Source organism: Schistocerca cancellata, chromosome 7, assembly GCF_023864275.1.
Source record: "Schistocerca cancellata isolate TAMUIC-IGC-003103 chromosome 7, iqSchCanc2.1, whole genome shotgun sequence".
NCBI classification, from domain to species: domain Eukaryota; kingdom Metazoa; phylum Arthropoda; class Insecta; order Orthoptera; family Acrididae; genus Schistocerca; species Schistocerca cancellata.
In genome coordinates this window covers 300298129-300313568 of record NC_064632.1, presented here as the reverse complement: position 1 = coordinate 300313568, position 15440 = coordinate 300298129, and the positions used below count along the sequence as shown (strand labels likewise).

At 40.1% G+C, this 15440-nt stretch overlaps 1 protein-coding gene across 1 annotated transcript in view; it reads right to left on the bottom strand.

Moving 5' to 3' along the window:
* LOC126092248 (integrator complex subunit 8) overlaps window positions 1-15440 on the bottom strand; it is a 172104-nt gene that overhangs the window by 95630 nt on the left and 61034 nt on the right.

Here is a 15440-nt window from a genome sequence, read left to right as displayed (position 1 = left end):
CAAGTTGATGCCCCACCTCATATGATCATGTCTAGAAAAACCACCGCAGCGTTTAACCAATCTTGGTTGAGGATAGCTTCATTTAGTTACAGTAAAAGACAAAAAGGCAATGGCCGAACCATAATACAAATAAAAACACAAAAATATAAATTACTTTGTTGCAAAAGGTGTAGAAGATTTTCAGTGACTGTATTACTGGTGCTGTATGTGGTGTACAATAGAACTGTAGCCAAACTCCAACTTTATAAAGCGGATGTGCAGTGGTACTGGATGCAGAAGAACTATATGACAGCTCTCATATTTGTAATGTCGGTAAGCAGATACTAACTGCGACAATGCAACAATGAGAAATCATTACAAATAACCATCCATGAATTCCAACTGCCAGTTACGAAGTGCAACCTTAGTATTTCACCCCACAAAAATCAGACACAGCATTTCGAAGACAAACTTATCACGTGACTGACAGAAACTGTAAGAAAAAGTGTTAATTCATTCAAGTTCCAAGGACACATCTTACCTTTCTCAATTTATTCCATTGATCTATTATTGTGTGACAGTGTGTGTACGTGGAATGAATGAAAACATTTAAATCACTATCATGTTCATATTACTAATAATGAAATGTTTAGGTTGTACAAACAAATTTCTGATATTATCCAAACATAGAGTTTGATTTATAGTACAAAGACAATTTTCATGACTTGCTGTACACTAATAATTTGATTTATACAGGTTAATTACAGCAACAAGTTACATTGAAACAGGAGAGCACATAAAGATCCAAGAAATAATAATGTCTGTCACTGTTAAAGAATTCATCTAGAGAACATAAACTTTTGGTTACTTTTAAGTAATCAGTTATTACCTTGTTGGGACTTAATATTACTTGGAAGTGAGATGAAGATTTTTTTTTTTCCTTTTTTTCTACAGTTTGATTAAAATTACTTGAGAGTTGGCATCTGTCACTTGCTGCTGCAGTGTTACCACACCTGCTGTCAGCTACTGTTCAGTTATAGGCAACACACAAACATAGCAGGTCCCTTCACACATGCTGTTAATGTCTAATGTGGAGCCACACTGGAAGCGACTGCTGAGAGATACAATGGAAATGGGAGACACTCTGTCGACAGCTGATTCTGAGTGACCAATGACTGAACTGCGGTAGCCGATGGGTATTGTAGCCTTGAATTTAAACTCGTGTCCTAATCTAACCACAAGCTCATGAGGTGCAATTTATCCCAAAAAACAGCAATCAGTGGCGGAACTAAAATCATGACCACTTTGTTCATGGTGTTTTAAGGCTAACCTCTACCAGGAAACCCAAGGCACAAAAATTTCATAATATACATAGCCATCTTTCGCAGCAAAATTTCAGTTTCAGCGGTAAAAGCAAATGTTCATTTCTCCCTGTCATAGGTTATCTGAAACTATCCTCACACTCGTTACACAGGATGGCACATTAGCAACCAATGAGCAGTCCTGGTCAGCATTTGGTTGCAGATTATATGTGACACAAGCAGATTCCAAGCTAAAAAAGAATTATAGGAAGAAAAATAAGAGCAAATAAAAAAGTAGATACGATGACAAAAATGATGTGGCAAAAAAATTATATTTAAACCAATCAAATGAATAAAAATGATTATTAAAGTATTTTGATTAGACTTAGCAAAATAAAAAAAATTGCTACATTTGACAAGATTTGAACCTTTCACCTTCTATACGTAAAGTTTAAATGCTAGCCGCTACCCTATGCTGTTACACTGCTACAGGTTGTTGAACTTATGAATCTGCTGTCCCAGTCAAATGATTAACAGCCTTCAAAAGTTCAGTTTCACAGAATGTTGTACAAAGATTATGTAACGTAAGGTGATCTTTGTGACTATAAATCTATATAAATGACAATGAATCTGGTCTTGTGCAGAAGGATCCAGTAGTATTTGGTTAGTGCTGTGTATGAAGCACGTGTATGTGTGTATTTCGTTTGCATAATTTTGTGTGTGTGTGTGTGTGTGTGTGTGTGTGTGTGTGTGTATGTGTGGTTATCATACGTGATGACATACAAAAATAAAAGGGCCACATCCAGGATTTGGGATCCTAAGACATCACAAAGAAAGCTGGACAGGGTGTTCAAAGTGAACTAATTGTGGTAGTCTGCCAATAGCGAATGGTTTGAGCATGACGTTGAGCACTCTGACTGGAGGAAGCCAGTTATAACGCATGAATTGTCTACTATCAAGTGATTTTAATCGAACTATCATATACTTTATAGCTTTTTGTACCAAACACAAATTCTTCATGTCACAGAGCATGTTCCTTGTTGTATTATTATGCTGCTATGATTCACTCGTTTCATATTAAGCAGGACTGTGAAGCATAACTGTCATCATTTAAAAGAGAGATTATGAGCTAGCAGTTAACGTCCTTATCAGCTTAAAAAGATTATGGCATAAGGTTCTTGGAGGTACTCCACAAACAGATCTGACAAAATTTTTCTGAATGGTAAGGACTTTTTTCAATTGCGGTGGACTGTCCCTGATGATGATGCCAGAGCACATCAGTAAAAGGAAGTAGCCAAAATGAGAGGTACTGAACAGAATTGGGGAGAAAAGAAATGTGTGGCACAACCTTTCAAGAAGAAGGGACAGTTGGTTGAACACATTTGGAGACATCAAGGGATCACCAATTTAATATTGGAGGGAAGTGCACAGAGTAAAAATTGCAGGGAGAACAAGAGATGAATACAGTAAGAAGATTCAGAAGGATATAAGTTGCAATAGTTATTCGGAGATGATGAGGCTTGCACAGGATAGAGTAGCATGGAGAGCTGCATCAAACCATTACAACAACATTAGTCAGGTGTGTCACTGATGTTCCCTCCATCTCTCCTCAACTATTCTGATAGTGTGTCCCACGTGAGAAATGACTCATGCTACATTCGCATAGAATGCAATAGACACCTAGGTTTTGGTCACCTAGATCATATTTAACACTGCAAAGAAAATTTTTTTTATTTAATTTGAAGGGAGTGACATAAACTTGATGCCACATTTCCGTGGGAATACTAAGTTGTTCGCATATCGTGATTGGTGTATTTATTATTTATCATATTTATTTGTGAGATTCATTATTTAGCATGATGCCTAATGAGAATGTGAACTTACATTAATTACTTTTGTCTCAGTTACATCAGATTACACAGTTCATGGCTGCTCTTCAAACACTACTGCTTGGAAAAGAGGAACAAAGGAACAAAATCACTGTGCCATCTTTTTGTAGTTACGACAAGAAGGTAGAAGACTGGAAAAGCTACCTTCAGCAACTGCAGCAACACTTAGTGGCTCACAGTATCAAAGGTGAGGATTGTCAATTATTTTTTCCAAGCTGAGTTGTCAAACTTTTTCCTGAACCTCAGCCAGACAAGGGCACTTATGAACAGATTAACATCTCTAACAGGTTACTATGACAGCCAAATTAATGTTGCTGTTGCTCAATTCAAATTCTGTGGATGTACCAAATGACCACAGAAAACCTACAAGGAATGGCTTACTGAGCTATGTGGCCTTACTATAAATTGCAAATTTGACTGTTCAGCTGGAAAATCATTTGCTGATGAAATGCTCCATGACGCAATTGCCCAGAACATTCTTGATGAAAGACTCCTTTCTAAAATATTGTAGCACTGGAATCCAACCCCATCACGTCATGCAAATTCTCGAACCAGGGGAAACTTGTGATTCAGCAAACGCTGACATGCCATGTCCTGTAATTGCAATTATTGACAAAGTGCCATGCCAAACAGCTGCCAGCAAGTGCGGCCAGCCACACTCCTGCAGGCTGGCACAGGTACAGTGTTCTCATAAACAAGATATGTGCTGGCACAAGCACAAACAGTCATTACATCCATCGGCCAGAAATAACTTCATATCATGCCCACAATACCTTGTTTGCCGTGGATGTAAACTTTGTCCTCATCAAGATGCTGTACTTTTTTTTTTCCTGTAACAAATCTGATCATGTACAGCAATTGCTCTCAAAAGTTACACTCGTAAAAGCATTCAGCACAAAAACAGCAAGTAGTATGCATGGACGTAAATATTATTAATGCCACCAAGATGTCAAGTTGACGCAGGCGTTGTAAATCTGCACCTGTATGTACTTTGTTAATAAAGCAAAACCTGTTTCATAAAATTTCGGGTGTGCAGCTGCATAAATTCAGCTTCTTCTTCTAATACTGTCCAGCCATCTTCATAGTGAGCCATGGTGACTAGCGCTCCAGCACTTGCTTTGGCCACATACACAGTGGTTTGGTCCTTGAGCGGTATTCAGCCAAAATATTAGAAGGAGAAGAAGCTGAATTTATGCGGCTTTACACCCAAAATTTTATGGAACAGTTTTTACGTCATGAAAACATGAAGATGCACATAAAGCAAAATCTGTCCACAGCGAATCAAAATTTACTAGAATTTCAACTGAATTGTTCATTTCCCTGATGACTGATCAGTGCGACTGGACATAGGTGCACCTCTTGCGTTATTGAATCAAAATACTTACAAATTACTTGGCAGTCCACCATTTCTTCCTTCAAATTTGTGTGTGACGGCTTATTGGGGTGCTAAACTTGACATTTTAATAATGTGTCTTAAATACTACTTATAAGAACACTACAAAAATCAATGCCATTTACTGTCTGTCCTTCCAGTAGTTTTGAGTCAGAACACTTTTGGTTTGTACGCTTTTGATCTCTCTGGTCTGAAAATTCAGGGCAATGTGCTGCACCTGCCATCTCACACATCTTTTCCTGATGTTAATGCCTATGTGATGAATTTCAAATTTTGTTTGATGAATCTCTATGGCTTTTGTCAACTCATTCAACATGGTGACCAACTAACATACTGGAGATCATGGATGCTGTCATTCACTGTTACTTTCTGTAATGTCAGGCACTGTCAATACAGCAAGGTGTTATTCTGGTTTACTCATCAAATGGATATACTTGAGTCCTAGTTCCTCACAAATGTCAAGCTTCTGTCCTATGTCAGCTCTACATGGGGCATTGCTGTCTGGTCAAGCTCAAACAGCTTGCTCATCGACACTGTACTTTTTTGGACTTGATAAGCAGATTGAACGCATCACTGTGCACTGTTGTGTGTGTTCGGAAAATTCTGCAGTGCCTCGGTAACGGTATTTCAATTGGTCTCGTTCTACTTTTCCATCGATACTTTTTGACTTTTGTGGACCATTCTGGGATACGAGATGGCTGACTGTAGTGGAAGCATACAGTTCACTTCCATTCTGCATTCCTATGCACTCTACATCATCAACGAGCACCATTCATGCATTGGAGACTATTTGCTGTTTAGAGGGATTACCAAAAGTGACAGTTTCTGACAATGGAGCTTGGTTTGTTTCTACAGAATTTTGCCAGTTTTGTTCCTTCAATGGAATCAAGCATTTGACTACAGTATCTTTTTCACCACAAAGCAATGGGGAAGCCAAATGCTTCGTAAGAATATTTAAGATGCAGATGACGAAGCTCTGCCGAGAATGTTCCAGAGTGAATTCTCTTCTCGTGTTCCTCAGTTCTTATAACTCTCTGCCTTCTAATGGCAGGTCTCTAGCAGAGCTTCTACAAGGACGTCCTCATGGTACTATTTTGAGCTTATTGCATCCTCAAACTGTGCCATCTCCTCAGCAATTTCACACAAAGCTCACAGTGTCTGACAAAGTATACTTCCACATATACAATTAGCAACATGTCTGGGAGCCATGCTCTGTAGTCACCATTCACGGTCAGGCATATTACGATGCCATGTCAGCTTCTGGTCACATCTATCATTAGCACCAGAATGAATGGAGGCTCCACTCTTATGATGATTATGATGCTTCTGCCACAAGATTTCCCTCCACAGCTGCCAACCTATGGGCATCATGTGTGGATAGCAACTGGTCGATGCCATGTTAAATACCAAAGCTCTGATCTATGGCGGACAGTTCTCTTCAGTGTGCCGAGTCGCATATAGTCTCCAACTAACGCTGAGTCTACAGGCTGCAGTGTTCGTCCATAGTCTCCGAGACTTACCGTATTTACTCGAATCTAAGCCACACTCGAATCTAAGCCGCACCTGAAAAATGAGACTCGAAATCAAGGAAAAAAACCTTTCCCGAATCTAAGCCGCACCTGAAATTTGAGACTCGATATTCAAGGGGAGAGAAAAGTTTTAGGCCGCACCTCCAAATCGAAACAAAGTTGGTCCATTTTAATATGAGACACAATTTAGGTCAAATGAATGACGATACAGCTACAGTAGTTTGATTCGAGTCGTAAGCTTAGCAGTTAAGCTTTACCAGGTAGCCATTGCTATGCATCAGGCGCTCCGTCCTTATTTATACGGTTACCCTTCCTTTTTCACATGCTTCTTCTGGTTTGAATTGATTGCTTATTTTTCTTTGATCTGATAAGTGCTGTTCTCTTTGTTATGGGTGTTTACGTCACTCTAAGCTGGAAATGTGTTACTGTACTGTGTCATGCATTGTTTGTCGCATTCTGATAATGTGTGTTTACGGCCTGTCACCGCTCGCAGCATGGCTTGCTTTAAAAAAAAAGAGAGAGATAGAGAGAGAGAGAGAGAGAGAGAGAGAGAGAGAGAGAGAGAGAGAAATTGTCTCATTAGCGAAACAATGGCAAGAGACTGCTATTTGTTGTTACTTAAACTGCTGATTTCTTTGATAATGATCAACAAGAACCAAATAATAGACTGCGTTTGATAGAAGATGTTCTGAACAAGAGTTTAGCTAAAATTTTTCGCCGTTTGAAAAGCTTTGCAGACGCCTCTTTAGTACATTACATTCTGCACAGAAATTAGAGTCATCTTAGATTTAAAAATCTAGTCAATTGCCATGCTTCATTTCTGACTGTATCACTATTAGGCATAAGAATAATACAAATATAAACATGACATGATATGTATATTCTTCCGCGTTTGCTGTTGTCTCAGACTAGTTTCGTAGTTTATTAGGCAGACAGGATTTAAATGAGATAGCAGCAAACACAAAAGAATACATGGCAAAATGTTTATATTCGTATTATTCTTATGGTGAAGAGAATACTGCATGTGATTCACAATTCATAAAAGTTCCTATTAGCAACCATCTCTTCTCACAGGTACGAAAAAAATCAGAATGTAGAGTTGGCCATATTGACAAACATCCCAACAGTCTCGCCAGTCAGATTTTCGTAGTACACTGAAATGCTACTACATTCGAAGATGAACAATATGGAATTTGTATTTACTTCGTTGGTTAATGTATGAAAATGCAGTGGTCGAAACTCGGGGCGGAGAAAAAAGCTCGTCTTCCACCTTTTTTTAAAATTTATTTACTGACTCAGAGGTTTTGACGCCAGTATTTATCTTTGTGTCTGCAAAGCATGCCTGTGTAGCGCTACATATATTCGACGGCAGAAGTTAGTTGTGGCGGTACCTACCAACATTTTTCAGAAATTCCGCTTACTTTGCACTCGATTCTAAGCTGCAGACGGTTTTTTGGATTACAAAAACCGGAAAAAAAGTGCGGCTTAGATTCGAGTAAATACGGTAGGCTCCATAGGCATCATAGGCCAGCTTTGGACTCTACAGAAGCATCATTCAGAGGCATACTGACACGACTTTAATATATTAGAGGGCTTGTAGTCATTTCAAATTGAGCTGGACATTTCACAAGAAGCAGCATCATTTAAATTGAGTATTTCTTCATATTTAATAAATATTATTTTATTACTAACTGCCAGAAACCTTTCTGACCGAAGATAACCTATGCCATTCTCCTGCATTCCCAACAGTCCCAACCGTCTTACGGGCTGTATGCAGTTGAATGTTGGCACGCTGTAGAAATACTCCTAAAGTATGAAGTCCTCATTGTTTACTCCTGATTGCACACCAAAGTTGATTTTTCAGCATGTCTGAATAAGAAGTACTAGTTCCTGTCACTTTCGTACCCATGTAATGATCTAAAATTTACCATTTGCACCCCAGAAGAGAATGAGTACAACTTTTCCAGAAAATGGTTGAGCATGGAATTTTTTTGGTTTACGCAATGAGCTGTGGCACCATTCAGTGCTTGACCTTTTTTCTGGTTGGTGATAGTGGACCCAAGTCTCATTGCCTGTAACAGGGTTTCCCAGAAAAGCATCACATTTGACGTGGAAATGATGCAAAAGTACTTCACAGGCATCAGCATGATGGTCTTTCAATTCAGCAGTCAACTGACTTGGCACCTATCTTGTAGACACTTTACTAAAGTGCAGTGTATTGTGAACAATATTCTGTGCTGAACCAATACTAATCTTCAAACGTATAGCTTTTTCATTCAGAGTTCTGCAACTGTTCTCCTTCACACGCTCCTCCACTAATGCAACATTCTCGTCCATCACTACCCAGTAAGCCTGCCCTGTTCTTGGGGCATCCTCCGCAGAAGTTACACTGCTTTTAAACTTCCTACACCCGTTGTACACTTTCTGCAATTACAAACACAAATCACCATGTGCTGTCATTCTGTGAGGAATTTTAATTGGTCTGACACCCCCGCTATACAAAAAATGCATCACAGACCGCTGCTCAAGAGCAGGGCATGCTGACAGCAGGAAGGTTAGTTTATCTTGTTGTGGATGCTGCTGCCTTCTCCTGTGTTGTAGTATTTCTCTGCTACCTGTTGGTCACTTTCTGAACCTCAAGGAACACTACTGCCACCTACCAATTCATCACACAACTTTACAAAATGTTGTTGAACTTTCAAGGTTTTCATTTGAATCACCCCCTCGTATATACACTGTAACCCACGTATTCTTCCATCCTCCTCTTAACTAATACATCAATGAAAGGGTTGGCCCTCTGTTTCAAGTTCCATCATAAATTTTGTATTATGATGGACAGAGTTTAAATGTTCCAGGAAGTTTTGAAGCTTTTCCACTCCATGTTGCCACACTTCAGATGTGTCATCCATACACCAATAGTAACACTTGAATTTCAACTTGGTGAATTCCAGTGTCTTTGCTTCTAAATGTCACCTGTTTAGGTTGGTCATGACAGGCAATACTGGACTACTAATCACCACACCACTGATTTGTTCATAATAATTTCTGTCAGATAGGAAATAAGTAGATGTGAGTATGTGCCTTAAAGTTCTGTGAAACAATCACTGGAAGGGAAATAAGTAGATGTGAATATGTGCCTTAAAAGTTCTGTGAAACAATCACTGGAAGTTTTTCACAAATAATTCCACACAATCAGAAAACGGAACTTACGAAAAGAGGGAGACTACCTTGAAACTGACTACAATATCCCTAACCTGGGGCCGCAATTGACTGATGTGATGTACAATGTCAGCAGAGTCGTTAATGTGGTGTTCACATGGAAACACATTCTCAGCAAATATGTGGCTATTCCTTGGAAGTAACTGTGGAAAAGTTCAATGAATGTTTGACAGAGGTTTTTAGACATGTTCTGACATCTACATATTTCCTATTCAGTGATAAATATGATGAACAAATTGACGGCATGGCAATGCGTAATCCTTTATAACCTGTTGTAGTGAACCTATACATGAGACACTTTGAAGCAAAGGTACTAAAAATCTGTTAAGTTGAAACTTACAAGGGGCATTCAACAAGTAATGCAACACTTTTTCTCTTGGCCAATTTTTATTGAAAAAAATCCAATATTTGTTATGGGACATCTTGGTATATTTTCACTTAAGCCCCTATACTTTCATGAAGTTTCAATAGGTAGTAGCACTATATGTAGCCTTCAAAACGGTGTCTGTAAGGGAGTTGCGTTCCAAGCAGAGAGTTGTCATCAAGTTTCTTTTGGCAGAAAAGCAGCAAATTGCAGATATTCATAGGCACTTGCAGAATGTCTATGAAGGCCTGGCAGTGAACAAAAGCACAATGAGTAATTGGGTGAGGCATCTGTCATTATCGCACCAAGATCACGTGCACCTATACTATCTCCTATGTGCTGGCTAGTGGCACACGTCTGTGACCCCTGCAATATTGGAATGTGCGGACAAACTCATTCAAGGTGACTGAGGGATCACAAATGCCTCGCTGCTCAACTGGATGTCTCTGTTGGTAGTGCTGACACACTCATGCGCCAGGTGGGATGCTCAAAGGTGTGCGCCCGCTGGGTTCCCCACTGCATAACAAAAGACCGTACAGAGCAACAAAGGACCATCTGTGCAGAATTGCTTGCACATTACGAGCCTGATCGTGATAATTTTTGGTCGAACACTGTCACAGGTGATGAAACTGGCTTCATCACTTTGAATCAGAAACAAAACAGCTGTCCACGGGGTGGTATCACACTACCTCTCCTCCGAAGAAAAACTTCAAAGCCACAGCCTCAGCTGGTAAAGTCATAGCATGGGTCTTTCGGGACATTGTTTGATGTCCTCCTTTGTGGTGCAACCATCAACTCTGAAGTGTATTGTGCTACGCTCAGGAAACTGAAGAAACAACTACAGCATATTCGTTGCTACAAAAATGCAAACAAACTTCTACTTCTCTATGACAATTCAATTCCTTACACAAGTCTGTGCACCTAAGAGAAGTTCACAAAACTTCATTGGACAGTTATTCTTCATCCACCCTGCAGCCCTTATGTCACGCCTTCCAATTTCCATCTATTCAGGCCATTGAAAGGTGCAATCTGCAGGAAGCAGTATATGGATGATGGGGAGGTTAGTGAAGCTGCAAGAGCCAAGCTCCGACATTGAAAAGTAGAGTGGTACCATGCAAGCATATAGGCCCCTCCAGGTAGGTGGGGAAAAGGTGTCAAATGAAAACTTGTCACATTCAACTGAGATTATGCTGAAATATAGGTTGTTGTAGCCAAACGGGTGATGTATTGGATTCCTGAATAAAATGAACTTGATTTCAGAAAAAGTATGTGTTACATTACTTATTGAACTCACCTCATACATGTTTTTATTGGTACTTGGGTAACACAATTGTGATGTGGCCACATGAAGTGGAAAAGTGTCAAGGCTTCCTGGAACATTTAAACTCTGTATGCTGCAATATAAAATTCACTATGGAACTTGAAAAACAGGGCCAATTACCTACCCTTGACATGTTAGTTAAGAGAATGGACAGATCCCTGGGCCACAGCGTATATAGAAAGCCTATGCACATTGACCTCTGTCTCCACACATCAAGCCATCACCATCCATCACAGGGAAATTCAGTGTTGAAAACTTTCATCCATACAGCTTGAACACTTTCAGACAAGGAGAGCTGCACCAGAGAATTACAACACTTGGTGTTCTGGAAGAATGTGTACTCAGAGCATCAGATGAACAGACGATGTAATCAAACTCGGGAATACCTGAGAAAGAGGTGGAGACAGTCACCGAGAAGCCAAAAATTGCTTATCTGCCTTAAGATGGTCAAATATCCAGAGAGTTCAGTAGACTCCTATGAAAACATGGCATACAGTGTATTTCACTCCACTCAATTACAATAAAAAATATTCTTTGCAAAAGCCAGGAGTTTATCACATTCAATGGGAATGAGGTATATCTTACATGGGGCAGTTGAGGAGAAATGCAAAGAATATCAGCAACACACCTGACTAAAACAACCATGAAAATTATCTGTTGCTGAAGTTCTGTATCACATGCAATCATGGGAAGAAATGTGATGAAATGGTTGTCTTGGTGTAAACACCAAGTTTCTGGAACAGCATAATTAAGGAGTCTATTGAAATAAAGATGTCAGAAAATGAATGAAACAGGGATGGAAGTTTCAATTTAACTAATGCTTGGGATCTGGCAATCAATTTACTAAAATCTTCCTGGCCAGCACATCCTCCAGAGTTGGAAAATTGAGAGACAGTTTGCATTTCATCAAGTATCTATGCAAATTCTGAGAAACTAAAGACCATCAAAGGGCATAGTGTGCATCAGGAATAGAACTCTGCTACAAATAGTGACATGAGAGCAACAATGGTTTACAGTCTGGTTGGAGTCCAGGCAGCAAGAACACATGATAGGGAAACTCATATCACCTGGGTCGGTCGTCGAAATATTATGTAGAAAATGGAAACAACAACATGGCAGAGCACCTGGAAGCCCACTATTAATCAATCATGTTGAGAAAACTAGAGAGATCATACCTTAAGTAATTTAGGGAAACATAATTTCAGATGGTCGGACAGGGATGTGAACAGCCATCTTCCCAAATAAGAGGCCAGTTTCTTACAACTGCCCCTTGTTTGCTTTATACCCAACAAGGACCATTGCACATCACAACATCACTAATAATCAAATATGTATCAGTTATTACTGAATGTGATGCCCACCAAAAAATATGAGAAGACAAAACTGCTATGAGACGGGCAATATGGGTATTATGGCAGCATACCATCATTCATTACACAAGACTGGTTATCGAACAGAATAAAAATGGAAAATCACTTGAACCAGTTGGCTTGGATGACACACAAACAGAGCAAATAAAGCACTACTCCCTAACAACAGAAAAATGAATTCTCTAACTTTTCTACTACTGTGTAAGCAAATGTCAAATTCCAAAGCTGTGGCAGAGCAGCCAAGTGTTTTCTCTGCTGAAAGTTAGCACAGAAGGAAAAATGCCAGAGGACTTAGACCGATGGCACTACTCCACCATCATCATAACCTACTAGAAAAACTGGTATTAAATTGCCTCCTATCCATAATTAACTACTTTCTCATATCTCACAAACTGGATTTCAGCCCAATATAAGCTGTGTAAGCCAAGTTCTAAATCTTACACAGTTTACAGAAGCTGGCTCTAAGATTTCTAAATTTGTCAACTTATCAGCAGTGTATGACACTGTAAACCATTGTATATTACCAGTCAAAGTCTACAACCTGAAATGAGTTTAAACTAACCCTGGTTCATTGCCACTCTCCTACAGAATCACTGGCTCCTCATTAATTTCCAAGAACAGTGCAGTTTACGAAGATAACAGAAGAATGGGCATCCCCAATGAAATGTTATTTCTTCAGTTCTGTTCAATATATGGACAACCAACCTCTGGCCCCCAATACCAGAGTTTCTTGTAAGCTGATGATCTCACTATTGGCACCCAGAGCACAAAATCTGTATCTCTTCAGAGGATCATTAATGCCCTTGATGGTCTGTCAAGATTACACTGCACAAAATGGCTTACACCAACACCTCGGAGCCAGAAATATGTGCTTTTCATTTGATAAACAAGGAAGCCGTTTATAAGTTGAAGATAGGGTGGTCAGTAATTGAGTTGTAGTACTGTGGTACTCTCTTAATTACAAGAAATGTTGCACGAACTGTGATTTGGAAGTTCCCATCAGGAACAGTAAAACTGCCCAGAATATAATGCTGCATTCAACCTAGAACCATATGGGCATCTGCAACCATTGAGTGCATCTGTTCTGTATGGTATAATTAAAATGAGTGTAACAACCATATCCTTTGTCAGAGCTCTAATCACTTATCATTGAGCCCGTAAATGAGCAGCCTATCCATAACCCTTCCCAATCATGCCAAAGTTGTAGTTCACTGACCTCCCAACCCACAAAATATCCTGGCCCATCATTTGCCATATCTGTTTCCAATCCCTTGCTACTTTGTCATCCCCCTGTAGAAGACAAGTGCAAAACTTTCCCACCTGTGCAACCCCCCCCCCCCCCCCTCCCCCAAGCATATCCTTCACTTTTCTTGTAACAGGTATATTCTATTTTGTCAAAGGTAGAGCACTCTGTGAAACCAGGCACACCACATAATATATTTTGTATGGTGAAAGCTATGAAGTACAGAAGGCTGCTGGCATACCAAAATTAAATGACTGAAAACAACAGTTGTCCAGAGAGCTGCGACAAAACTGAGATGATGCTGTAAAGAGATATACACACTCATATTATGAGACTAACAGTAGGTGAGCAAAACAGCTATGCTGAGCACACTTCACTTGTCATGATTTTTCTGTACGGAATTATAGCTCCAATGCAACTTTTGTGGAGGTTTTTGTGAAGTGTGATTACCAACCAGCCATCCACCTTCAAACTGTGGACAGCAGCAGAGTTGACCATGCAACGGCAAAACATGCCGCTGAAAGCAACTTGCTCGCTCGTCTTCCGTGGCTACTTAATGATGTGTTCCATCTGGATTCCCTCTATTCCCCAAATACCAGTTTTCCACTCTACTGCATAGATTGGAGCTGTTCTTGCAATACATCCTTCAGTCACACAATCCTCTTAGCCTCAATATCCTGTAGTCCCTGTTACACCACCACCACCACCACCACCACCACCACCACCACCCTCTGACCCCAGTGGCGCAACTTCATTCATTCTACATTAGCACCCTCCTCTCTGCAGTCTCCCTGCTCCTCTGTTCTATCTCCCCCTGCCAATATACTGCTCCACATCATTGTGTGCCACCAAGAAACTCCCCCTGCCTGCACCAGAGTGAACCCATCAGGTCCATTTTCTTATCACATACATTTGCTGCCTCTCCTTTCCTCCAATCAGCCACCCTTTCCTCCAACCCTCCTTTGCTTTACTGCCTCCTTTCTACACTCACTCACTCCATCTGAAACAGCCTTCACCCCAGATGAGCTACAGTGCTAGTACTGTTTAAATGTGCAAGTGTGTATAGTGTAGCTCTTTCTCTCTCTCTGCAGGAGGTGCCCATAGCAGAGGAGACAGTTCTGAAGACAGCAGCCATGGTGTAGAAGTGAGGGCACCGACCCACAACTTTACTTAAAACAGGATTCGTGGCTACTGCAACTGCAAATTTAGTTCTAGTAATACGAAATCCACCAGCAACATTTTGAACTTCCACGTTGAAGAGAAAACAAAGCAGTTCCTCTTTGTCAAACGTTGTTTCCAGACCAGTCAGTAAATGCAATAAGGCACCAAGGCCACACAGATGCATCCGTCACTAACACAAAGTGCTGGTCTGGCTGAAAAGTTACCAAACAAGGGGTCAACTGCACCTTAAATTTCAACAACTTCAATGCCCACCATAAACCAGGGGCCAGTGGAATGGAACATCTTTACATAATAATGCTTGGAGTGGTTGTGCCACAGAAGCAGCATCTGGTACGAATTTGTGGGTATACACAGTTTTGCCTAAAAAAATTCTGTAATTCCATGATAGACGTGTGGTGTGACAGTGCAACCATAGCATTAACATGCTGGTACAATTGTTTAATGTCAGAATGCGACACTTAAAAACCCAAATAAATAATGGTTGGTTGAAAAAACTGTCTTGTCCAAATTGCACTTTAACCCTGCAGACTGGAAAACAGAGCATGAAGGTTGTGCAAATGTTCTTCTGTTGATGCACCAGACATTACTACATCATCTAAACAGCTGATGCAGCCTGGAACTGGTGCAGTAAGTTGCTCTAAAAAGTGTTG